This window comes from Mirounga angustirostris, unplaced genomic scaffold, assembly GCF_029215605.1.
Source record: "Mirounga angustirostris isolate CCGP_5_RB_7025 unplaced genomic scaffold, mMirAng1.0.hap1 SCAF_10, whole genome shotgun sequence".
Lineage (NCBI taxonomy): Eukaryota > Metazoa > Chordata > Mammalia > Carnivora > Phocidae > Mirounga > Mirounga angustirostris.
This window is the reverse complement of record NW_026991718.1, coordinates 104,109,803-104,135,164: the sequence shown is the minus strand read 5'-3', so window position 1 is coordinate 104,135,164 and position 25,362 is coordinate 104,109,803. Positions and strand designations below refer to the sequence as shown.

The window sequence follows — 25,362 nt, the reverse complement described above, 5'->3', positions numbered from 1 at the left end:
CCTCCTTCATAGCATAATATTTGCACATAGCAGGCATTTTATATTTGTTTGTAGAATAAGTTATTGAAAAGAAGGTACAGTTGACCCTTGAGCAACACAGGGGTTAGAAGTGCCAACTGCCTGAGCAGTCGAAAATGTGCATATAATTTTGGCTCCCCAGAAACTTTACTAATAGCCCGTTGTTAACCAGAAGCCTTACTGATAACACTGATAGCTGATGAAGACATATTTTATATGTTAGCATTATATACTGTATTCTTACATGAAAGTAAGCTAGAGAAAAGAGTATGTTATTAAGGAAATCATAAGGAAGAGAAAATACATTTACAGTCCTGTACTGTATCTATTGAAAAAAATCCACACATAAGTGGACCTGTGCAGTTCAAACCTTTTTTGTTCAAGGGTCAGCTAACTGTACTTGACAATACTTAGGAAAACAGAATGGTTAGAGTAATGATTAAAAAACCTGTATGCTCTTTTTTCACTGCAAAATAATAATTTGGGGATTTGAGCATATATTCCTAATTTCAGAAGGTGCTTTTGGCTTAAATTGGTTTAGTTTTCAGGGGATTTGTTTTCCCTGAATTTTCACATCAATTTGTTTATAGGCAGGAATTTAGGTAAATCCTATATTGCCTCTAGTCAGTTCCTCTATTTTTTCTGTATTTTAACATTCTTCTTTAAGGAGTCTTAGAGTTGAAACATTTCATGTTAAATGAGCTTAAATCATTTCCCATAATTAGGAACTTGAATCACTGCCTAATTTACAACTTGATAAGTAATGTGTACTTATTGAATTTCACTGCTATCAATCTAAGTCCTGGGGTAAGTTTTTTTTTAAAACAAAATAGAAAGGGTTTTGGTCCTCCTTTCCTTGCTTTTTAACTTCTAACTGACCTTTTAAGTAGTCAAGGAAATACTTTAATTTCTTTTTAGGTAGTTGGTGCTTTTCTAATATTCTTTTGTGTGAAGAATAAATTGTGTGGCCTTTCATGAGGTACAGTATAGTGTTGTGCTTGATTTGGTGCTTTTTAGACAATATAGTGCTATGTTCTTAGTTAAACCAGACAGAAATTTGACAGCTGAGATATGATATATTTTCTTTAGAATATTCTACCCAGAACCTGACATAGGTACAATATTGAATGGGGTCAACGTAATAACATGTCTTGACTCCTTTTTGTATGTGCATGAAATTTCAGTGACTACATGAACTCATCTGAATGTATTTGAACACACTAATTTTGAGCCCTTCAGCTCTTTCAAGCAATCATAACTCATTCGCACTATTTATTTTTTTAAAGATTTTATTTATTTATTTGACAGAGAGAGACAAAGTGAGAGAAGGAACACAAGCAGGGGGAGTGAGAGAGGGAAAAGCAGGCTTCTTGCTGAGCAGGGAGCCCAACATGGGGCTCAGTCCCAGGACCCTGGGATCATGACCTGGGCCGAAGGCAGCCGCTTAACGACTGAGCCACCTAGGCTCCCCTCATTCGCACTTTTTAAATTAGATTTGTGCAGTGGCTAACACACAGTACGCTCTTTTTTAAGAATTTATTTATTTATTTGACAGAGAGAGACAGTGAGAGAGGGAACACAAGCAGGGGGAGTGGGAGAGGGAGAAGCAGGTTTCCCACTGAGCAGGGAGCCCAATGCAGGGCTCAATCCCAGGACCCTGGGATCATGACCTGAGCTGAAAGCAGACGGCTTAACAGTTGAGCCACCCAGGTGCCGTAACACACAGTAGGATCTTAAATGTGTCCTAAAATGAATTTGTAAAATCGGGACAATGATCATATGCTGTTATAATACTTCTCTTTCTTATTTCATGGTTTTGTATGTCCTATTTTGGATTTGTATGCACTCGGCTGTTTCTAAAATTGGTAGCTAAGCAATGCATTTTTTAACATTAATTATCAAGTTTTGTCTTACTCTTAAATTTCTTGTGGTTACATGGGGCAGCACAGTGAGCATCTATCTACCTTGCAGACACCCACTTTTCTGGGTTGAAAATATATTGACCTTGACTATAACCTTGACATTTAGGAGCATTGACTAGACTGAATACATAAAGCCCAGTGTGATGGTAAATGCCTGTTCCTATAATGTTCTCAATTACACAACAAAAAGAATCTAGAAAAGTTGTCAGGAAACTCGAACATTTTATATAGGGATTGGCCTTGTACATTGTACAGCACAGACTTACCCACAAGAAAGAGTTCATTTTCTAAAGAATCTTTTACCAAACTGAAGGTTAGGATTATGATCTTGAGGCTATGACTCCTTGGTTGTTATAATCACAACATCTGGAGGAATGTCTTTTTCTTCTTATGAACAAAATGATATGTTTACACTTTTTGGGGGGACGGATGTTACAAAATGTGTCTATTGCATGACTCATTTTATAGTATAAGAGGTGATTTGAATTAAATTATCATTGAAATTTTTACCCTGTTTGCTTTACTCACTTAGACCATATGACTTTAACAGAAGAAAAAGTGATTATCTGAAACTCATTTTGTCTCAATTGAAAAGGATAGATTTTAGAGTTGAGGATTCCACACAGAAAAATACCTTTCCAAAGTTATTCTCTCTACAAAGTGTAGCATCAACGTATGGGAAGAAAACCAGCATTTTTCACATACCTAGTAAAGGTCAGGCATTCCACCAGTTACTTCCATTTGGAGATAACTCATCAGGGGAGACAGTTTAACAACATGGTTTGTGTGTGTGTGTGTGTGTGTCTTGTGGGGCTCTAGCTTTGTCATTGACTAGCTGAGTATCATTCAGGCATGTTACTGAGATAGGTGGTGATCTCCCTATTCTGTAGATAAGGAAACTGAGGCCCATTTAAGTAAATTTCTTCAGGGCCACACAACTAGTGATGGGCAGTGCTTGAATCTAGAGCCAAACCCTGCTCATGATCCAACTTCCTGTCTCTCATTCCGAGTGGTCCCCTTTTCCAGGCTGTGTTTTTGCATAGCTACTGAGTTGTTGGTTTCAACCAAGTAGGCTAGTTGCTTTCATGTTGAAGGAGCTCAGATTAGAGGTATGGTTATAAGAAGTAGGCTCGGAAAAGGAAATTGGGAGAGGGGACTTGTAGTTGGTCATTCCCCTAGCTAAGTGTCCTTGAGCAAGTCACCTGTCTCACTTTCCTTATCTCATAAATGAAGGACTTAGGCTTCTAGAACTTTCAGATTTACCCTTTGATCATCATGAAGTATTCCTCCTTGTCTCTAGTAAGACTTCTTGTGTTATAGTCTATTTGTTTTAATATAGCCAGTTCAGCTGTCTTTTCTTACTGTTTGAACCCATGGTGTTAACTTTTTCCCTTCTTCTGACCTATTTGTGTGTTTCTATTTAAAGTTTTTCTCTTTGTTGGGCAAGTATGGTTGATTATTGCTTTATTATTATTTTTATCATCATCATTATTACTATTTTTATTCATTCTGACAGTCTGCCATTTGACTGGAGTGTTAGTCCATTCCATTTAAAGGAGCTGTCAATATGGTTATATTCTGGAGGTAAAGTTTGAAGAGGTATATTACATTTGCATTTTGATTTTCTGTATCTTCTTAGTTTTCTAATTTAACTTCATGAAAAAAAATCTTGTATAGGTTGGATACTTACTAGTGTAACTGGTTTGTTGAGTGGGTCACACTTAGTAAGACAAACAGAAAGTAGTTTTATTCTTTTCCCACCTCGACGTTGGATGATATTTTTGGCAGATTCCATAGCTTTTGAGTCATTATAAAGTATCAAAACAACCTAATTTTTGAATATTAGAGAAAAATGTGTTACAATATGAATCAGAACTTCCATTTTCCCATTCAGTGTAGAGCTTCTCCCCTTTTCCATCCTCAGGTCTGACCAGTGGCTTAGTGATCATCAGTGAGAAAGAAAGTTCATTTCTGGTTTAATTCTTCTCTTTGTTCTTCCTTCCACCAAGCGGGGGAGGGTGGTCTCTGGCTCCTCCAGAGTTGGCAGGGGGCAGAAAGGGGGGTTAAGACAGTTTTACTTGGCTGGTGGTGTTTCTTTTCATGGCCAGTTCATCCTCATACACAGCCTGATGTGGTTTTTTTTGGAGATCCCATGCAGGTTGATTGACACCATGCCATTCCTGGATGTGGGCAGTGTAACTTCTGCGTAATCATTTATGATCTTGGGCTCCTGTCTTCCAGTGGTATATCACTGCTGTGTCCCTGAGCCCTTGTCTGGGCAGCCTACTTGGGTGGAGATCTTTTAGGATCACTCAACTCTCACTACCCTCTGTGGTATCCATTTGGTCTATAGGAAAACTCATATGTCAGCACCATCAAACTCTTAAGTGTAGCCCATTTCCTCTTTTACTGAGCTTCTGTTGCCTCGCTGTGCTACTGAAGGTAGCATCGGCCGGGCTCCAGTGCTCCAGCCTCACACGTGCCCCTCAGAACAGGCTGTGCGTTTCTGCACAGACGCAAACGTCCAGCCAGGGGATAGGATCTCGGCCTCCCTCCTTGCAGGTAGCTTCAGTGTGTGAGGGGTTGTTGTAGGCAGTTGGTATGAGCTGATAGACAGGGAAGGAAAGGGAACCACTCTTTGTTCCTGAGAATTCTCTCTGAAGACGTGTCTTCTGCAAGTTCCTCTCACGTGTAGACTTCGGGGGTCGACCTCAGGACCGGTTTGGGCACATGTTAGCACATCCTGTGGTCACGTGCAGGGAACTCATCCCCTATTGTCTTTAGCACTGAGACTCTAGCTGAAAATCTGAAAAAGTAAGAGACTTCCTCTTCTACTTCTGTTTAAAAGAATTTAGAAATGATTGGCTCTGTAGCAGAATGCACAGATAAGTGTTATACTTTCAGCTACATTTATAACTTGTGAACTACCACACTTTATAATCTTCTCCCTTCACAGTAATGAGAAATACTAAGTATAAAATAAATGCTTAATGAATTTACTCATGATGACTGCAGGATATTGGTCTCTGGGGAAAGTAAGGATGGCCAATATGATAAGAGGAATGAGGTTTCTAATCTGTAATACTCTTTGCTAATTTGGCTAAACAGTTGGTCACTTAAGTGGAACAAATATAATTCAAAACTACTGTTACCTTTTGGTTTTGTTGATGGTTTCCTTTGCTGTGCAAAAGCTTTTTATTTTGGTGTAGTCCCAATGGTTTATTTTTGCTTTTGTTCTCCTGGCCTGAGGGGACATATCCATAAATATGTTGCTAAGGGTGATGTTTAACAGATTACTGCCTATGTTTGCTTTCAGGAGTTTTATGGTTTCAGGTCTCATACTTAAGTCTTTTAATCCATTTTGAGTTTATTTTTTGGTATGGTTAAGAATGTGGTCCAGTTTTATTCTTTTGCTTGTAGTTGTCCAGTTTTCCCAACACCATTTATTGAAAATACTGTCTTTCCCCATTGTATATTTTTACCTCCTTTGTCATAGATTAATTAACCGTATGTGTGTGGGTTTATTTCTGGGCTATTTTGTTCCATTGATCAATGTGTTTGTTTTTGTGCCAGTACCATACTGTTTTGATTACTAAGGCTTTGTACTACATCATGAAACCTGGGATTGTGACACCTCCAACTTTGTTCTTCTTTCTGAAGATTATTTTGGCTGTTTGAGGTCTTCTGTGGTTCCATACAAATTTTAGGATTAGTTTTGTGAAAAATGCTATCGGTATTTTAATAGGAGTTGCATTGAATCTGTAGATTGCTTCGGGTAGTATGGATATTTTGATGATATTAATTCTTCCAGTCTATGAGCATGGTATACCTTTCCATTTGTTTGTGTTGTCTTCAGTTTCTTTCATCAGTGTCTTATAGTTAGTTGCTCAGGTTGACCAAAGCAGATGAAACCTGAAACTGAGTTGACAGGCACCTCTGGTGGAAATCTCTAAACAGTTTAGATCATATATATATTTATATATTTTATATATACTATATGAGTGTATTATACATATGTATATGTAATATGTGTATATGTATGTAAGTCTGTGTGTGTAGGTGAATATGTTTATTTAATGAATATGTATATACACACATAAATATATGTATTATTTATAGTCCTGATACAGCTGTCAAAGAAAGCAATGACATGATGGAGTTACTTCAAATATATTTTAAGAGCTGGCAAAGAATGAATAGCTAGCAGAGATAAAGGAGAAAGATTTGGAACAAGATACAGGTGATTTTCCTAATTTTTAGAGCAGATACAGATGGATATAAAATATATTTATCAGTTTACTGATTAGCTTATCTTAAAGTAGAAAATAATCTTAAAACATTTAATATGCTTTTGTACTAGAGTCTATAGGTGACGATATGATAAGCAGTCATCTTAAAGGTATAGATTTAATTTTGACTGGAATTAATTACCCATGTTTTCAAAATATATTAACATCTATCATTTATTATACAATAGTGGTTTATTGAATATCAAGGTCTAAAAAGGTAGTGTCTAATGCTTAAAAAATAACCTTGGAGCTTACAAAAGTAATACATGATCATGCTAAAAATATCGGAGAATAACTGACAAGCACAAAGAAGGCAGCAAGTGCTCTTAATCTCATCATAAACAGATAACGATTATGGGCCAGAAGGAGAAACACCAGATTGCTTTTTGTTTATTGATACATTTTTTTCCACAAGTTATAAATAATGGTCCTTTCATGGTAGAACTTCCTTTGATCTATATTTAATCAGCTCACTTACTTTTTCTGTTAAAGACTAATAAGAATTCCGTTTCATGGCAAGACTTTATACGTGGGAAGCTATACCAAGACTGTGTCCAATATAATCAGAAATCTGCTAAATATAACTTTCAAACTTTATTTGTAGAGTAGATTTTGATGTAATTTTCTGAGCCTTAGTCAGTTGTTAAGAATTACTTTAAGATACAGAAAAAGAAATAAGGAAAGTGAGCTGGTGCATAAGAAAAGAAGTATTTTAACATTTACGCCTGTTTTTAGTTCTAGCATTGGAACTGCTTATGGCAGTTAATCTAAGGTGGACCTCAATATTTCATTTTGTAAATGGGGCAGTATCTGTCTGATTGTGGGGTCAAATGCAAGGGGGAATATAAATGCTTTTGGCCTATTTTTGGGGGGTATACTTTAAATAAGATAAACATTCATGGGCGCCTGGGTGGCTCAGTTGGTTAAGCGACTGCCTTCGGCTCAGGTCATGATCCCAGGGTCCTGGGATCGAGTCCCGCATCGGGCTCCCTGCTCTGCGGGGAGCCTGCTTCTCCCTCTCCCACTCCCCCTGCTTGTGTTCCCTCTCTCGCTGTGTCTCTCTCTGTCAAATAAATAAATAAAATCTTTAAAAAAAAAAAAAAGATAAACATTCATGAAGGAATCCTAATTTGATAGAAAGCTTGGAGTTTTAGACAGATATTTAAAAGAAGTTGTGTACAGAGTTCTACTTTAATTATTACCAGACACTGTCTTTGTAAGCGTACTTCATTATCCTGTTTCTTTCATTGTGAAGCTTGTCTTTAAAATCATTAGCCTTTGATGATGAGTGAATACTTTAAAAAATAACTTTACAGAAGAAAAACTGTGAGTGCTATGGAGTTATTTAATTGAGAATACTGTTTTTTTGTTGTTGTTCTGTATCGGGAAAGAATTAAAAGGGGGTAGCTTAAAAAAAAAAAAGAGTATGTTTATCTTCTTAAAGACAGTTCAGCCATTATTTGGAAAAAGGTTCAGGGTCTTTATACTAAGTCATGATTTTTTCCCCAAAGATCTCTATATGGAAAAAATTTAAAATATAAATAACTAATCTATAGTTATAGCAAGGGGGAGGAAGAAATGGAAAGGTGCTTTATCACATAATAACTATCTCAGTTCAAGTTTTTTTTTTTAAATGGGTATTGGCTAGCTGTCCTGATAGAAATCATGACTTGCAAAATACTCCATATTGTTTAAAAATCAGTGGAAATGTTAAGCTGAAATGGCAGAACAAAGAAGCTCATGTTTAGGCTAATACACTGCGGTTCACTTTTCCATCAGGCACATACATCATAGACTGCACATATTGTGTAAAAATAATTGCCAAATGTTTCGGGGGTGGTGAGTCTATTTCTTCTCCATCAGAATTTATGAAGTTGTTAAATTGGAGTCATAACAGTTTATTTCATTAAGATGTTTACTGGATAAATATTTTCAGTAAATTTTCATCAACTTCAAGGGGGAATTATTTATTCAATGAAGTGTTAGGAGGCTATCACAAAAGGCACCCTTTTTTTTTTTTTTAAATTCTTTCTGCAGTAGAGTTTTTTCCCCTTTTGGTTCAAGTGAGTCTATTATTTTAACTGCTTCAGTGGATCTGATATGTTGTATGCATAGAAACAGTAGGTTTTATTTGTAAGCCCACCTGCCAACCAGTCTCTAAGCTCTTGGGGCGGCGCGATCCGTAAACGGGGCATGGAAAGTATGGTGCATGTGTGTACCCTACGTGGGGTGGGTGCAGAGCTATTGATTTCTGAAACTGGAGCCATAGACTCATGGGTTTATTTTGCATCATTTCTAGGTCATATAAGTACCTAGTGGCTTGCTTTTAATATGCTGTAGGTATGTAGACATTCTGTTACTCCTTACAGCTCTAAGATGAGCTAGAGAAGGTCACTATCTGTGTCATGCCAGACCCCGTCTGATTTCTGACATGGACAAGAAGTAATTGTGCTTGAGGTTACAGTGAACCCTCACTCTGCGGATTGTTTTCGAGGCCATAAATGAAAGGTTCTTGTGACTGTTACCTCCACTAATGTGTACAAGTTATAAACAATATTTTGGTAAATACCAAAGAGAAGAAGCAGCATGGTCTAGTAGAAAAGCAAGAGCTGACCTTTTTGGGTTTTGAATACCAACTGTGCCTTTTATTAGATACGTGACCTTACGTGAGCTCCTTAGGTCTCTCTGAATTTGTCCCCATCTAAAAGGGAAGTAACTAACTGTGTGTGTGTGTGTGTGTGTGTGTGTGTGTCTGTGAAGATTATGAAATCCTGCATGCAAAGTGCCTAACACATCGCCTGGCTTATAAGAGCTACTTCTTAAATGTAGGCCATTGACAATTTCTCTAGAAATTTGACATTTCTCTAAACATTTGACAAATATGTCATGTTGGGTCAGTTGAACAGTACATACAACTCATTGTATTTGTAGAAATGATGCATACAGATTTTTTTAAATAAGGATTGCATACTTTTCATAAACTTGGAAAAGTGATCTGTATGTTGTTTTGCTCATTCATTCATTCATCATTTTTCAGTACTTGTTACAGGTCAGCTTTCCTCAGCTCTAGGAATTTATGTTTTATCAGGAGAGATCAATATCTAAGGGAGAAATGACTAGAATTTTAAATTCCACAGAAGGTGCATTGCGAAGGCCCTGTGGAAGCACAGAGTAGGGTCATTTGGACCAGGACATGGGACAGCCCTTAAGCCCTCAAGATGTATCCTCCTATTCTTGTTTTCGGTTTTTTAGAGATGTTTCATTTCTGGCATTGAATTTAGCCATACTTACAAATATTTCCTTTTCTTTGTTGAGACATGCAGATTTTGAAGTTAGTCTTAAGGTGGAAGATTTTCCATTTCTCAATCAGTGGAATAGATTGCTCTCTTTTTGGCAGCATTGTCTTTTGTATTCCTAACATGGGAGTGTGGTGGTCCATAGGAGGGCACCGTGTGGCTTGGTAGAATGACATGGCCTGTTGTTTGCTGATGGCTTTCCTCATGACTGCTCACCCTCAAGCTCGTTGGCCTTTTAGTGGGAGGCATGCTCATGATGAGTGGAAACTGTTGATGAGTCAGCGAGAGTTATGTGACTGTGTTATCGGATAGTTATGTGGAACATCAGTCAGTGGAAATAGGAGCAGCTTTAAGAACACAGCCGTGTTGGGAGGTAAATCAGATCTGGTGTTAGAATGTTTTTGGTTGTGAATTATGGAAAACAGGAACTTGAACGAGCAGAGGTTTGTCACTCCTAACATGAACCTAAGCAATTTTGGGGCGGGGGGTGTGTGGTATGTAGCATCTCAGTAATGCCACCAGAGAACCAGGTTCTTTCTTTCTTTCTACTCTTTTTTTGTCTGCCTTTTGTTCTCATGGTTGTGAGATGGCTCTACACCTCCCAGTAGCTTTTCCCAAGAAAGAGCGAAGGGACTGTGTTCATATAATGAGAACACACTTTCTCAGAGCCCGTCCTCTTGTATCTCATTGGTCTGACCTGCATCCCATGGCTTACCCCTAGCTGCAAGGGAGTCTGGGGAACAAACCATTTTAGCCTGGCTTATTGCCACCTACAAGCAAATCAAGGTTATGTGTGTTGGTTAGACAAACAGCCATGACTCCTCTATCTGAGGATTTTATTTTATTTTATTTTATTTTAGTCATTTCTAATGACCTTAAGTCATGATTTGGTGAGCATTAATTGCCACCTCGTTAATGCATTTATTTGACAAATATTTATTAAATGCACAATTAAATGCCATTCCTAATTTAATAAAATATGAAAAATATCTAAGTATGGATGTAAGCTAATGGCAGTTTCTTTTAGCTTATGTAGTAAACCACTGGAACTGTGATTTTCAAAATTTTTTTTTTATTTTTTAAGATTTTATTTTTATTTATTTGACAGAGAGATAGAGAGTACAAGCAGGGAGAGCAGCAGGCAGAGGGAGAGGGAGAAGCAGGCTCCCCGCTGAGCAAGGAGCCCGATGTGGGGCTTGATTCCAGGACTCTGGGATCATGACCTGAGCCGAAGGCAGTTGCTTAAGCAACTGAGCCACCCAGGTGCCCCTGGAACTGTGATTTTCAAATTGAAAACAAGTGAATTTTGTTTAGCTGACCTCCATCATGCAACTCGTTCATAATTATTACCCACATACTCCCCTTCTCTAACCCTTGATCCTTTTGCCAATATATTTGGAAAGCTGCCTTGTAAGTCTGAGTTGTTCTGGTTTTCCCATAATACTCCCTTTTCCAGCTTTTATATGCTTATCCATTAAGTCAGACAAATTTCCTTTTCAGAATTTGGCATTGTTTCTTTATTGGAAAGGAAACATTGTTTTAGGCCAGGAAAACTTGAAAAAGAAAATAGAAAACCATCAGCTACTTTAAAAAAAAAGATCAAATCTCATGTTAGGATTTAATGTTGGTCTTGTGCTGTTCTGTTTAGAGGGAACCAAGATTGGTTCTTGCCCCTGGTTTATCTTTGAAGAAGTCTTGGCAAAGCTTTACACATGCTCTTTCCCCAAACCATGACATAAATCCTGCTTTTTAATTTATCTCCAGTGTCAGATTTCCAATAGTGGTGTCTGGCAGGGTCAGTAAATCAAATTCTGAGGCTGTGAGGATGATTTTACTTGGTATGTGACTTTCCCTGCTTATTGTGAAAGCTGGGCACTAGCCTCATATGACCCCTCCCAGTCTCTTTCAAATTCTAGCCAAATTAGTGGTATTATCTAGAGAGTGCCCATCTTTTGGCTGTCCCCCAGTGACAGATCACTCTGCTACGTAAGTGGGTTGCAGATCTGATAGTTTATATCTGTGATCCCAAAGTTTGCACCAATAAAGTCTCTCTCTCTTTTTAAATATTTATTTATTTATTTTTAGAGAGAGCGAGTGCAGGGGGGAGGAGCAGAGGTAGTGGGAGAGAGAGAAACTCAAGAAGACTTTGCGCTGAGTGCTCCATGTGGGGTTCAGTCTCACAACCCTGAGACCACGACCTGAGCTGAACCAAGAGTGGGATGCTTAACCAACCAAGACACCCAGGTGCTCCACCCGCCCTTTTAATGATCCCCTCTTGGATCTCTTACTTAGAAAGATTTTAGTTCAGGGAATAGATCACATTGATATTAATTATAAGTCATCCATTTCCCTACTTTTAGGAATCAAAGGCATATTTAATGACCAACAATATCTGACAGTCATGAGAAAAGCAGTGTTTCTGTGTTTCTATCACTTAATTTAAAGCAGACATATTTGGAATAATAAAAAAAAAACGAGAAAGGTAGGTATTGTTATTCGGCAATTGAAATATTGAAAAGAGCTTCAAGGCCATTATCACTTCCTTTATAAAACCATAACTGTAGGCTGTGCATTTTTTCTAGTGTGATGTTTAATTTTAAAATTTTTTGCTTATTTCCTAGTTATTTCTCCTTTGTGTTGAAGGGTGTTTGGAAAACAGGAAGGTTGTGATATTTATGATCTGTGCGTTTTTCTCTCTCTTTTTCACACAAAACTTTCATTGGATGACCATCTTTTAAGTTTTTGTTATGGAAAAATTTAAATATAACCAAAAAGTAGAGCAGACACTATAATGACCTTTCATGCATCCTTCATTAAGCTACAACAAATTCACGGACACTTGTTCCATCTGTTACCTCTCCTTGTCCACAACCCTGACTGGATTGTTTCAAAGCAAATTCTAGATATCTTCTTATTTCTGGATGGCCCGTTATAAACTGAAGATCTATGAAGAGCTGCATACCTGTTGTTAGTGGGCCATTGATTATGATTTGGCTCAGTGTGTGCATGTTGAACTGTGTTTCTGAATTAGCCATCAGTTTGTCTTGGCTTTTTGGTCATTGCCGTTAGCCGAATTTACCGGCACCTGTAATTTCAGAAAATAGAATGGACCGCTGTTACCCTAACTGTAGGGTGTTGGCTGTGAGAGAGCCAAAGTCATGCATGCTGGCTCTGAAGTGGAGAGAAGCAGGAGAGACAAGGCCCCTGATGCTGGCTGACTTTGGGGAGTCCATGCAGGGAATTGGTGTTGCTTTGAAGGAGAGAAGTTCTGGAGCTAAGTGTGACCAAGATGCTTGTACTCAGGAAGGGGCTGTGCAGGTGTGGCTGGGGTTGCAGGATTCACATGCCTTTCAGTAAGGTGCTGGGAGAATTTCTTCCTTTACATTTACTTTAGGGTTAAAGATGGATTTTATTGTCAGAAAAGAAGGTGGCAGCTGAAGGAAGCACAAGCTAATCTAGGGAGTCCCCATCTGATCTGTGTGTGTGTGTGTGTGTGTGTGTATGTGTGAGATTCCATTTATTCCGGAGTGGGATCTCCATGAATTAATGCATTGGTAGTAATTTCAAATTCTTGGAGCTCTTTCGAGTTAGAAATTGTGGTCCTTGTTTTTCAATCTACACATCATTATCCCTGCTGGAAGTTAAATTACTTTACACATGGAATCTAACATATCAGGGTCAGAGTCACGATTACAGTCTTTTTTTCTTTTTTTTTAAGATTTTATTTATTTATTTGACTCAGAGAGAGAGAGAGCGAGAGAGGGAACACAAGCATGGGGAGTGGGAGAAGGAGAAGCAGGCTTCCTGTTGAGCAGGGAGCCCGATGCAGAGCTCGATCCCAGAACCCTGGGATCATGATCTGAGCCGAAGGAAGACACTTAACGACTGAGCCACCCAGGCGCCCCCACAATTACAGTCCGTGGACAGTATTCCATGGGCTGTTTTAATTAGATTTGGTAGAAACAGTTTATAGGAGTCGATGATTAACTTACATTAAACTATAAACCATTTACTTCCTTATTTGGGCTTGAGTATATAAAGTTAAAATATTAGAATAATTTAATGTATGCCAACAAGTAATTTTGAAAGGAAAAGTCATATTTAGTATTTATTAGGGACTAGCAGATTTCGATATCAATTATTTATTGAAAATAATAAATGTGAAATAAGATCAGAGAGATCTTATTTTGATTCATTTTCCTTTATATATTTTTCTTGATCCAGAAGTCTTAGCCAAGAAAAATCGAGCCCGTAAATATGGCTTATTAGCTAGGACAATTAAAAAATACACAATAGGAGGTAACAGCTCCTTATAGTTTTGTTACCTTCTGTTACCTACACAGGCTCTTACAACTTCTTCACCTCATTTCCCCCCTGGAAAAATAGAAACAGGAGTGGAATTTTATTCATTTACTTCATGGAATAAAAGTATTGAGTATATGTCATTGGGATAAGTAAATGCTTCAGTTCTAATTTTGAAAAATTCCTGTTTATTTTGATCTGTTTCCATTTGATTTTGTTCATTTGCTCCTTATAAATCAAATCATTGGAATCAAAATCTTTACTGAGATGGAAACAAAGAAATATTTTAAGTCTAACTTCAGAAATTTCTATTTGTTTAATATTATAAATGAAACCATACCATGAGAAAATGAGAGCAGCGCTATGGTCTTCAAAGCTCACCTTCGCTACTTTCTGTTATTAGTTGGATAATCTTTCTTCTTTTCCACGCCTATAGGAAAAGACATTACGGAATCCTGAAACGTGATCTTCCTTAAAAAGGTAGGTGTATGTGCTTTTTAAAATTAATTTGTGATGTTTTAAAAAATTTTATCTTGAGTAAATTACAACCCGAGACTACTTAATCAAGAAGCAATTTTTATGCTGCTAATGCATGCCATTGTGCATTGAATTAAAACCTCAGATTCAGCTTCCTAAATTCAATACTGAATTTCCCAGTCTTTTTAAAGCGTATCTATTTTGAGCGAATTGTTGATGTCTATAACAGTCAGTGCATGTGAAGTGTAATAAGTGAATGTCTCTCATTTTAAAAATTGAAAGAGATTAATTTCCGCCTATCTTGGCGAAATATATTCCTCTTTTTTCAGTGGGTGACTTCGTTCTAGAAAGCCCAGGGAGCTTAGAAGAATAAAATGGTCTATGGCTCAAGTTGTGCTATCTCATGTTTTTTTCTATGAGATTTCTTTTTCAGAGCGTGGACTGTGGTTTGCATGATACTTTGTTAGACCTTGCTCTTCTTTGAAGCTAGAATGATAATTGGGCTTAACTGCAGCATAAATAATTTACATTATACATCTTGATACTTTGCAGCTGTAACCAAGTTGTGGGCATTCTTAGGTTTATGGAACCTCCTGTAATCTGTAGAGTCTCTGAGAGGTTTCTAGATTTCATGGACTGAGCTCTGAGCCTAGTGGTTGCTGTTGTTTTCATCCAATACCTTTTACTCTCTAATGTGGACCAACATCAGCCGGCCCTCCTGTTCTAAAAGGTGTGCTCGGGGACTTTGATTCTGAGGAGAGCGGTGGGTCCCAAGAGGTCCTTGGACACATGAGTGTTATGGTGGGGCCTGATGGGACTGTCACCCCAAAACATAGGATCTCCTCAGAGATTTTAGGATGTTTCAAGATCACAGAGGTCAAACCTGACATTGCCATTCTGTTTTCCCTTTAGTTTCCTCCCAAATTATAAGATTTTAGCTGTTCAGTCATTTCTGGGCAGAGAGGTTATGGTGTAGAAACATTTTCCCCATTTTATAATCAAGATTTTATTTATTTGAGAGAGAGACAGAGCCCACACGAGCAGGGGGGAGGGGTAGACGGAGAGGGAGAACAGACTCCCTGTTGAGCAGGGAGCCCGATGTGGGACTTGATCCCAGGACCCTGAGATCATGACCTGAGCTGAAGGCAGACGCTTAACTGACTGAGCCACCCAGGTGCCCCTAAAATCAAGATTTTTAATATTGATGGGGTCTTTCTTCATCCTTCCATCCATTTCACAAAAGTGAATTTTCACCTCCAGCTTAAAATGAACTTGTCCAGAACATGGCCAGCTCCAGCCTGGGAACCGCTCAGTAAACACTTGCTTTAATTTTTTCCCTCACATTATTTCTTCAGATTTTGGCTTTCAAGTTGACAGAGAGAAACAAGTTAATCACAGGGAGTGAGTATACTTTCTGACAAAGTGATGATAGGAAGAGAGCTGATGAACATCATCTACCTGTTGAGTTGTAACAGTACACTTTTAGGAAATCCAGATTGTTGGACCTTGATCTTCTTTGAAGTTAGCATGATAATTGGGCTTAACTACAGCATAAATAATCTGTATTATACATCTGCTACCAGATATACATTGAAAAAATTTGACTTCCAAGCGTTGGGAGAGTTGCTTTTTCTTTCTCCAATACCAATCCAAATCCCCTCTTGTGAACCAAGACCCTCATTTGTGTAATATATCATCACAGATCTGCTGGCTACTTAGGATGATGCATCTTTAGAAGAGGGCTCCTAACCTGTGTGGTTCATAGAGCCCAGGAGGCTGGGGGATATTGTAAGATGTGCTGGAATCCATGGCAATATCAAGGATTGCTCACATATTAAATCTATACTGTCTCCCCTGTTTATGGATATTTGACAACTCTATATAGCTGCTACTGTTTTGAGGAAATATGCATGAATATAAAGTATTACTTAAGAGAAGCTTTTTACTATAATGGATTTTCTTAATAGGAGTTCAAGAGCCACTACTATACGTGGTTAATAACTTGTTTTGACATTAAAATGGGTCACCATAATCAGAGACATCGAGAACTGTTGTTTTAGAACATAGTGAAGGCATCTAAATTAGGTTAGGATTGAGCCCAGGATTTAACCACAAATGTTCTTCAATAGTTATGGGAAAGAAATACCCACTTTTTTTTTTTTTAATATTAGATCAGGTTATTTGAGGCAATGGATTGTTTAGACACCACCAGAAAGGCTAGTCTTGCACTTTCCATGCCATAGCCAGAAGCCACATGTTGCTATTTAAATGTAAATTTTAATTGAGAAAATTAAAAATTGAGTTCATCATTCACAGTAGCCATGGTTTAGGTGCTTAATGGCCACATGTGGCAAGAGGCTATATCCTGGACAGCACATAGATAGAACATTTCCATGATCACAGAAAGTTTTTTAGACTCTGCTGGATACGATTGTCTATACTTTTAGTAGCTTTGCCCCTGAGGTCCTGGCATTGGATGGAGAAGACAGAGCCTGGTTTGCCTCATAGAATCGTGGAAACTTTATGGACACGAGTTCCCTTATGCATGAGTGGAAACGAAAATTGTTTTCCCCATAATCTTCCAGTTCTCTCTCTCATGACAGCCCCCATCCCGTGACCGGTGGCATTTGATTTGTTAATGTTTTATTATGTCTTCGGTAGACCTTTGTCACCATTTGGGCTGCCTGCCATCTGAATCCTTTTCCTAAATTTGGGGGAATCCATCATTGTATGAAGGCGGGTGGGTTGAGAGTGCCCTGTTCCTCTTCATTTCCCAAAGAGAAACGCCCACATTTGTGTTTTTCCTGACTTGTGCCAGCTATCAGGAGCACTTAAGGTCTGGCAAGCGTGGCACTGTGCCTTGGGAGTGATAACTCAGAGGGGCAGATGGTGCTTTAGAATCCCGCCCGTTACTGGTACAAGCAGCGGCTTTGGTGGCTGTGGACAGAGCCAGCCAGAGTGACCGGGACCTGTGGCTTTGGTGGTATGTAGTTCGGCTGTGGTGAACAAAAGAGAAATACTAAGGAAAACAGCTTTTTTGCGTATGTAAGTAGCCGAGAGTAGCTTCACCTTTTCCAACTGACATCCTCCTCTACATGGAATCATAACAACAGCATAACAAAAGAAAATCAAGAGAACGAGAAATCAGCGATTCCTTAAATTGGCCATAACACAAGTAAGATATTCGATACTCTTTTATGGAAAGAAACACTTTCATTACTGGTAAGTAGAAGGCTGCATATTTAAGAATTATGGACACCCTCCTTTGGATTAGTAAAGGGACAACTCTTTTTCTTTTTTTATTTTTTGGTAGAGATTGGTGTTTATAATTCTGTTTCTTCCTGAGAACCTACTTGAAACCGTTGCCTGTGAACAATCATAACAGTTTTGCTTCTTGCCCCCTGGGTCGATTGGCCTGTTTTACTTGTTTTCTGGAATAAGAAGGCTGTGGCACGTTGTTGTACATTGTGCTGGAGCATGTAGTCTATTCTTCTGGGTGCTGCTTCCCCACTTTCATGCACACAGCATTCTGTGAGACCATCTCTGTCATCCTGGGCAAGGCTTCTAAGAAACCCCATGCTCTGTCTTCCTTCTTCCTCTGCTTGGATCTAGATGACCATGAACCATAGTGGATGTTGGGGAGACAGGATTGAAAAAACTGGGTCTATATGGCCACCTGAAAGAGGGCTCTTCCCCAACCAGGAAGACCCACATATTCTTCAAAGAACATCTTTTTTTTTTTTTGGTAAGTTTTTATTTATTTAAGTTATCTGTATATCCAGTGTGGGGCTCGAACTCAGGACCCCGAGATCAAGAGTTGCGTGCTCTTCCAACTGAGCCAGCCAGGTGTCTCTTGAATAGAAATCAATGGCAATATTTACAGTCTTTCTCAGTAATAACTCTATGCAATAGAAGAGGGAGCATAAATTACATGAACATGACGGAGAGAGAGAGAGAGAGAGAAAGAGGGAGAGAGAAAATTAAACTTTTGTTGTGTTGAGCCTTTATGCATTTTTGGATCTATTTGTTACAAAAGCTGATATTACTCATAGTGCACCCTCATTCAGCACATAAATCTCATCAGTTATTACCTGACAATTCCGTTTTTAGTTACCCTTTATCTGGGGAAGCTACTGCTACCACTGTTAGCATGGGTTCTATGTGTAGTCACAGTGAGGCTGTGGAAGAAGCTAGGCACATATTTTCCTATATTGCCTCATCCTCAGGTAGGACCTCAGATAGACCTCAGAGCTAGAGGGGAGATTGATGCCTCCTTGGAGAAACAGTTTGCCAGTTTTGTAAAATGTAGATGCAGCATTTTGAGTGCCTTCTTAGCCGTGAAGTTTGTGGTGCATGAGTGTCCAAGTTCAATGACTAAGTTTAGGTTCATAAATGTGTGGAAAATCTTTGACAGTCTTATTAGAAAGCATTTTCCAGGCTGAAGGGTTTCATGTAGGTTGTAGAGGAAGACAGTGAAGGTGGAAAGGATGCTATGAAATTATCTTAGATTAAAACAGCAGAAGAAAGCATGTGATGTTCATTCAAAAGTCTCAAATATGGTGGTTCAAGAGATTATCCATTTTATGTTTGGCATCATGTGTGAATGATTGGTTGTCAGAGATGAGGTATAAGGGGCTTAATGTTTCTGCTTTGTAGTTTACTGTGTATTAGCTAATAATATTTTCCTCTTCTAAAATGTGGAAATAGCAACTGTGTACTTGTGAGGTTATTAATAGAGGTTTTATTCATGCTAATATATTTGAAATGTTTTGAGTCCTTTGGGGGAAAAGTGCTTAATAAACACAAATAACTACTTACGTTAACAGTTCATTTTGTTGACTTAGTACATGGGGCCATTTTTTTTTTTCTCTCAATAACGTCAGAGCGGGCGCCTGGGTGGCTCAGTTGGTTAAGCGACTGCCTTCAGCTCAGGTCATGATCCTGGAGTCCCTGGATCGAGTCCTGCATCGGGCTGCCTGCTCGGCAGGGAGTCTGCTTCTCCCTCTGACCCTCCTCCCTCTCATGCTCTCTGTCTCTCATTCTCTCTCTCACAAATAAAAACAAAAAAACAAAACAAAACAAAAAAACATCAGAGCATCTTAGAAGTGGTATGTCATAGCTTGAACAAAATAAAAGACATTTTTAGTCTCAGCACTGTGTAACCTGTGACAGATGATTTAATCTCTCCTGCTATATTCGCTATATTCTTTACTGTTTAAAGGCATTATTCGGCAGGGTTGTGATGAATAAAGTAAAAAGTTTGCACAAAAGAGCCACGTGGCTGTCATTTCTACCTCAATTATGAAGGTGATAATATTTAAGTCTAAGACTGTTCTTGTAGGAACCCCACAAACTCAGCTGTATTGCTTCTACTCTTCTTAAAGTGTGCTTCCCCACCCACTGTACTTTTTTTTTTTAAAAGATTTTATTTATTTATTTGACAGAGAGAGACATAGCGAGAGAGGGAACACAAGCAGGGGGAGAAGGAGGGGAGAAGCAGGCTTCCCCGCGGAGCAGGGAGCCCGATGTGGGGCTCGATCCCAGGACCCTGGGATCACGACCTGAGCCGAAGGCAGACGCTTAACGACTGAGCCACCCAGGCGCCCTCCACCCACTGTACTTTTTAACACAGCAGTGCATACTCTGTACCATAATATGGAGTGTATCTCAAACTTCTTGGTCTTAGACCCCTTTATACTCTTAAAAATTGAGAGGGTCTTGAATGCTTTAACTTTATGTGGCTTATATCATAGATATCTGCCATATGAGGAAGGGAAATGGGGACACTTAAAAATATCTATGTATTAATTCATTTCAAGTAAGTAATAAACCCATTCTATGTTAACATAAAAAACGGTTTTAAAATGAAAAATGACTATGTTTTTCTAAAACAAGATAAGTTTGGTAAGAAGAGTGGCACCATTTGATATTTTTGCAAATCTCTAATTTCTGGCTTCGTAGAAGATAGCTGGATTCTCTTATTTGCTTCTGCAGTCAGTCAGCTGAGATTTCAAACATGATAAAGCCTTTGTAAATCTCCAACTTGTGAGGGAATGAGAGTGAAAAAAGGCAAATCATGTCTTAATATCATTATGAAAATAGTTTGGCTCTCCTGGCCCCCCTGAAATGCCACTAGGCACCATACTTTGAGAACGCCTGCTCTGTAGGAAAGCCCTAAAGCCTGTCTTTAGAGTATCTCCAGTTTTGTCACCTATTTTGTACCAGAAACATCCCCGTCCAGTGAGTGTCATTATAGTAAAAAGCAAAGATGAGAAGAAAAATTGCATGACTTATTAAAAACATTCTTCTTTGGTTTCATGTTCAGAAAGCTACATCATCTAATGACCCAAATGGAAGCATTTGAAATATCAATACGTGTCTCTACCTTTCTCTTTCCAATGGAGAGGCATGCCTAAGTATTGGTAATTAGGATTATGATCTTTTACATTTGTGAAGAGATAGTGGGGTGTTCTCAAATGTTAGTGAATGGATTTGGCAGACACAGTGACTTCTCAGAAGACATCAGTGGCATACCACAAGCAGTAATTGTTTATTTACTTATTGCAGTGACTTATCATTTATATTATGTTGTTTATTACAATAAGTGTTCTTTGCCTGTGTGCCTGTAGGTTGGCTGGGATTTGAATGACCTAGGCTAGGCTCCCCTGGGCTTGGCTCCAAGCTGTGGGTTGGGTTCAGGGTTGCTCCCGGGTCTCCCTCCTGAGATTTGCACGGGCCATGTTCTTCTGTCGTGGTGGAAGTGTAAAGACCATGCAGAAACTTGTAGTGTCTCTAAAGGCCCATACTTGGGAGTTGACCCACCATCACTTCAAGCTCATGTACCATTGATAAAGCAAACTGCATGGCCAAGCTTAATATCAATGTGGCAGGAAAGTATATTCTTCCAGTGGAGACGGTGGGGGTAGGTAGGGAGAGGAAAGAGCTAACTGTTGGCTTTAACATATTCTAATTCACCACACTGTGCAATTCTAAAATATTAGTAAGTAACCCTTTCTACCCAGCTAATTCTTAATCAGAAAAATAACTCAGGGGCCAAATTTTAATTTTAATTTTAGGCTGCCATCGTCCCATTGATTGTGTCTTCAAAGTAGCACTGGCATCTGGAGCTTACCCCCTTCTCACAGTCACTTTTCCAGTTGTTCTTCATGTATTGATCTGAACTGTCGTGAGAGCCTCTAAATTGGTCTCTGTCCTAGTTACTGTTGCTATGCAACCAATCACCCAAAACTAAGTGCCTAAAACAACAGCAACCTTGAATCTGCTGTTAGGGCGGAATTCCGCAGTGAGGGCCTTGCTCTGCTCCTTGCAGCATCTGCTGGGGTATTTTGCTGGGTGCTGGGGGTCCACTTTTGCCATGATTCACTCACATGCCTGGGAAGTGGAGCTAGCTGGGAACTAGGGACCAGGAACCTCAGATTATCTCCATGTGGGCTTTCCATGGACTACTTGGGCTTCCTTATAACATGGTGGCTAAGTTGCCAGTGTGAGTGTCCCAAGAGATAGGATGTGAAAAGTGTCATTTTCCTTTTTTTTTTGGTATGTTTTATTTAAGTGCTAGTTAGTTAACATACAGTGCAATATTAATTTCAGGTGTACCATATAGTGATTCAACACTTCCACACAACACATCACAAGTGTACTCATCACAAGTGCCCTCCTTAATCCCTTATCACCTATTTCCCCCATCCCCTCACCCACCTCCCCTCTGGTAACCATCAGTTTGTTCTCTATAGTTAAGAATCATTTTCTTGGTTTGCCTCTCTCTCTCTCTTTTTTACCCCCTTTGCTTATTTGTTTTGTTTCTTATAAATTCCGTATGTGAGTGAAATCATATGGGATTTGTCTTTCTCTGACTGACTTATTTCACTTAGCATAATACTCTCTAGCTCCATCCATGTCGTTGCAAATGGCAAGAATTCATTCTATTTTATGGCTGAATAATATTCCAGTGTGTGTGTGTGTGTGTGTGTGTGTGTGGTGTGTAATATTCCAGTGTGTGTGTGTGTGTGGTGTGTGGTGTGTCCATTCATCAGTTGGTGAACATCTGGGCTGTTTCCATAATTTGGCTATTGTTGATAATGCTGCTATAAACATCAGGGTGCATGTGCCCTTTGGAATTAGTATTTTTCTGTCTTTTGGGTAAATACCTACTAGTGTAATTGCTGGGTCATAGGGTAGTTCTATTTGTAACTTTTTGAGGAATCTCCACACTGTTTTCCAGAGTGGCTGTACCAGTTTGCATTTCCACAAATAGTACATGAGGGTTCTCCAGAAAGTTGTCAGTTTCTTAAGGTTTGGGCTTGAGAACTGGCCCAGGGTAACTTCTGTTGGATTATATCAGTCAAGCAGTTACAAAGTCCACTTTCAAGGGGAGGGGACATAGACCTCCGCCTCTCAAAGAGAGGCTTGTCAAAGAATTTTGGGCCCATGTTTTAAAACCACCATACTCTCTCTGCCTCAGTTCTTCTCACCCCCAAGTTGCCCCATGTTTGCATCCTGCCTCCACATTCATCTTCCTAAAGCATAGCTCTGTTCATGCCATAGCTCACCATTGTCTACCAAATAAGAAGTAAATTAATCTTGCATTCAGAATGATCCATTTATCACCCTTTAGCATTCCCTGTGTTCCAGCCAAACTTTGGGCTTTTTCTCCTTTTGCCTTTGATCATACGCTTTTTTTTTTTCTTTCAATCTTTCTAGAATATTATCCCTCTGATCTTTTCACATCCTGACATTCTGTGCTTAAAATAAATGCTACCGGGCGCCTGGGTGGCTCAGATGGTTAAGCGTCTGCCTTCGGCTCAGGTCATGATCCCGGAGTCCTGGGATTGAGTCCCGCATCAGGCTCCCCGCTCTGCGGGAAGTCTGCTTCTCCCTCTGCCTCTCTCTCTCTCATGAATAAGTAAATAAAATCTTTAAAAATAAATAAATAAATAAATGCTACCTTCTCACAAAGATTTCCTTGAGCTCTCCATTATTCTGCAGTGTGTCCTTGTGCATTCTCCCGTAGTAATTTTAACTGTGCGTTTTTAGAGACCCTTCAGTTTCTATCTTACACAAGAATATATGCATGTGTATGTGTTTTATATACTCCAGTAGATTTTATGTTCCTCAGAGGGGCTTCATATTTTTATGTAATATTAATCTTTAGTTGCACCAGTATATTTTGAGATCTATGTCACGGTGCTTGCTTTTTTTTTTTTTTTAATGAATGAATTGAGAGTATGAAAGGAATTACAGAGTATGCTTAGACTCATGTGAAAACCTAATAGAAGCACTATGATTGTAGATTAAGGTTGCTGGTTGGCTACAAAATAAGTAAAAATAGGTTGATGATTTAATTATGACATGAATGTTAGGAAGAATTATTGAAAGAAAGATTTCACTTCTAATTACAATGTTGCTGTATGGAAGTAGGAAGCAACTTACCTAGACATCTGAGGGACTAAGTGAAGAAAGCTAGAAAACTCAATTGTAGGACATAAAATACATTTCAAGTAAATGGAGAGGGATAGTTTGTTCTTGGAAAGTAAGATTCAGTACAATTATGTACAATTACCATTTTTGCATTTGTGTCATTAAAGCACAAAGATGATATAATCCCTATCAAAACTGGGGAACCCCAAAATGATTCATAATTTGATCTGGACAAATGAACCTATAAAACCCTCCCAGGATTATAAGAAATATTTATCAGGGGTACTTGCCATCTCAAATATTAAAGAATAGTATGAGTTAATGATGATTGAACAGAGGTATTGGTACAAGAATATATCAATGAATAAAATATAGTCTATAGGTAAGTATATATAGTAGGTGATAGGGTTGGCATTTCAGATTGAAAGGAAAAAGATAAATTAGTAAAAGGTGTTGGGACCTACCTAGTCATCTGGAAAAAGGAAGCAGAATCCCTACCAGACAACTCATGCGAAAATATTTCTAGAGGATAAAAATTATAAATGTAACAAGGTAAGCTATAAATGTACGTGCATAATATATGAGTCGATATTTTTATAATCTTGTGGTGGGAAGGACATCTCTAAGTAGAAAATTTGAAGGAAAGGTTCAAAAGAAGAAACTACATACATTTTTAGATCTTTATTATTTTATTTTAGTATAGTGGAAAACCATCTGAACTTGTTTGGGAGTTTGAAACTTGTTTGCATAATATAGGATCAACAAAGAGCTGATGTCCTTAATGTACAAAGTGCTCTTACAATAAGCTCTTACAATTTCATCAATAAGATGAACATCTTAATAGAATTGTGGGGGAAAAATATAAACAGGTCATTCATAAAATAATGACAGTACAGGGCCAGCAAACATACGAAAAGGTGTGCAAACCTGCTAGCTATCAAAAGTGCAAATTAAGTCAACAGTGGTATATCTCTGTAACCAAAAAGATGAAAATAAAACAAAAACAAACAAAACATGTCTACAATTGGGGATGGTGTGGGGAAGCAAGTACTATAGTGTCATTTTTCTCAAACTGAGGTGAAGCACCATATTCCCCAGTCTGTTTTTGGCTGATGATACATTTGTAAGATACACTAAAAATAAATAGCCAGAAAAAGACAATGAAAAAATACACAAAATAAAATCTCAAATATATTTCTATGTATTTCTATAAAATGTTCATCAGATATAAAATTACTCTGTCAAATTCCTGTGAATGTTTCTAAATGTTTACTCCCAGTTTCTGAACCAATCTCTTGGTGGACCAGGAACGAACCATTTGCAGTCTGGCACCATTTTGTGGGCCACGCCTTGAGAAGTGCTTTCATGCACTAATGGGAGCGTATTTTGGTACAATTTCTGAAGGGAAAGTTGGCATTCTGTATGAGATTTTAAATGTTCAGACTCTTCTATTTGTTGGAATTTATTGTAAGGCCACCATCAGATAGTTGTGTAAGATTATTCTGTTACACAGAAAAAGATGGAACCCCAATATTCTTCAGTACAGTAATGGTTAACTAGTTATAGTACAATCAGACTGTGGAATACTGTATAGTCATTATAAATAATTAGGTGAATATT

At 38.5% G+C, this 25,362-nt stretch overlaps 1 protein-coding gene across 8 annotated transcripts in view; it reads left to right on the top strand.

Moving 5' to 3' along the window:
* Positions 1–25,362, top strand: part of PLCB4 (phospholipase C beta 4) — a 411,040-nt gene that overhangs the window by 16,751 nt on the left and 368,927 nt on the right. For 5 of the 8 annotated variants that reach the window (XR_010405777.1, XM_064572832.1, XM_064572827.1 and 2 more), the window contains exon 2: positions 14,264–14,307. The exons of 2 other annotated variants lie outside the window; for them this stretch is intronic. The gene's annotated coding sequence lies outside the window, so the exon portion shown is untranslated. Of the gene's footprint in view, positions 1–13,750; positions 14,308–25,362 lie in introns of those variants that run through there. One more of the 8 variants, XM_064572828.1, reaches the window with a different exon arrangement.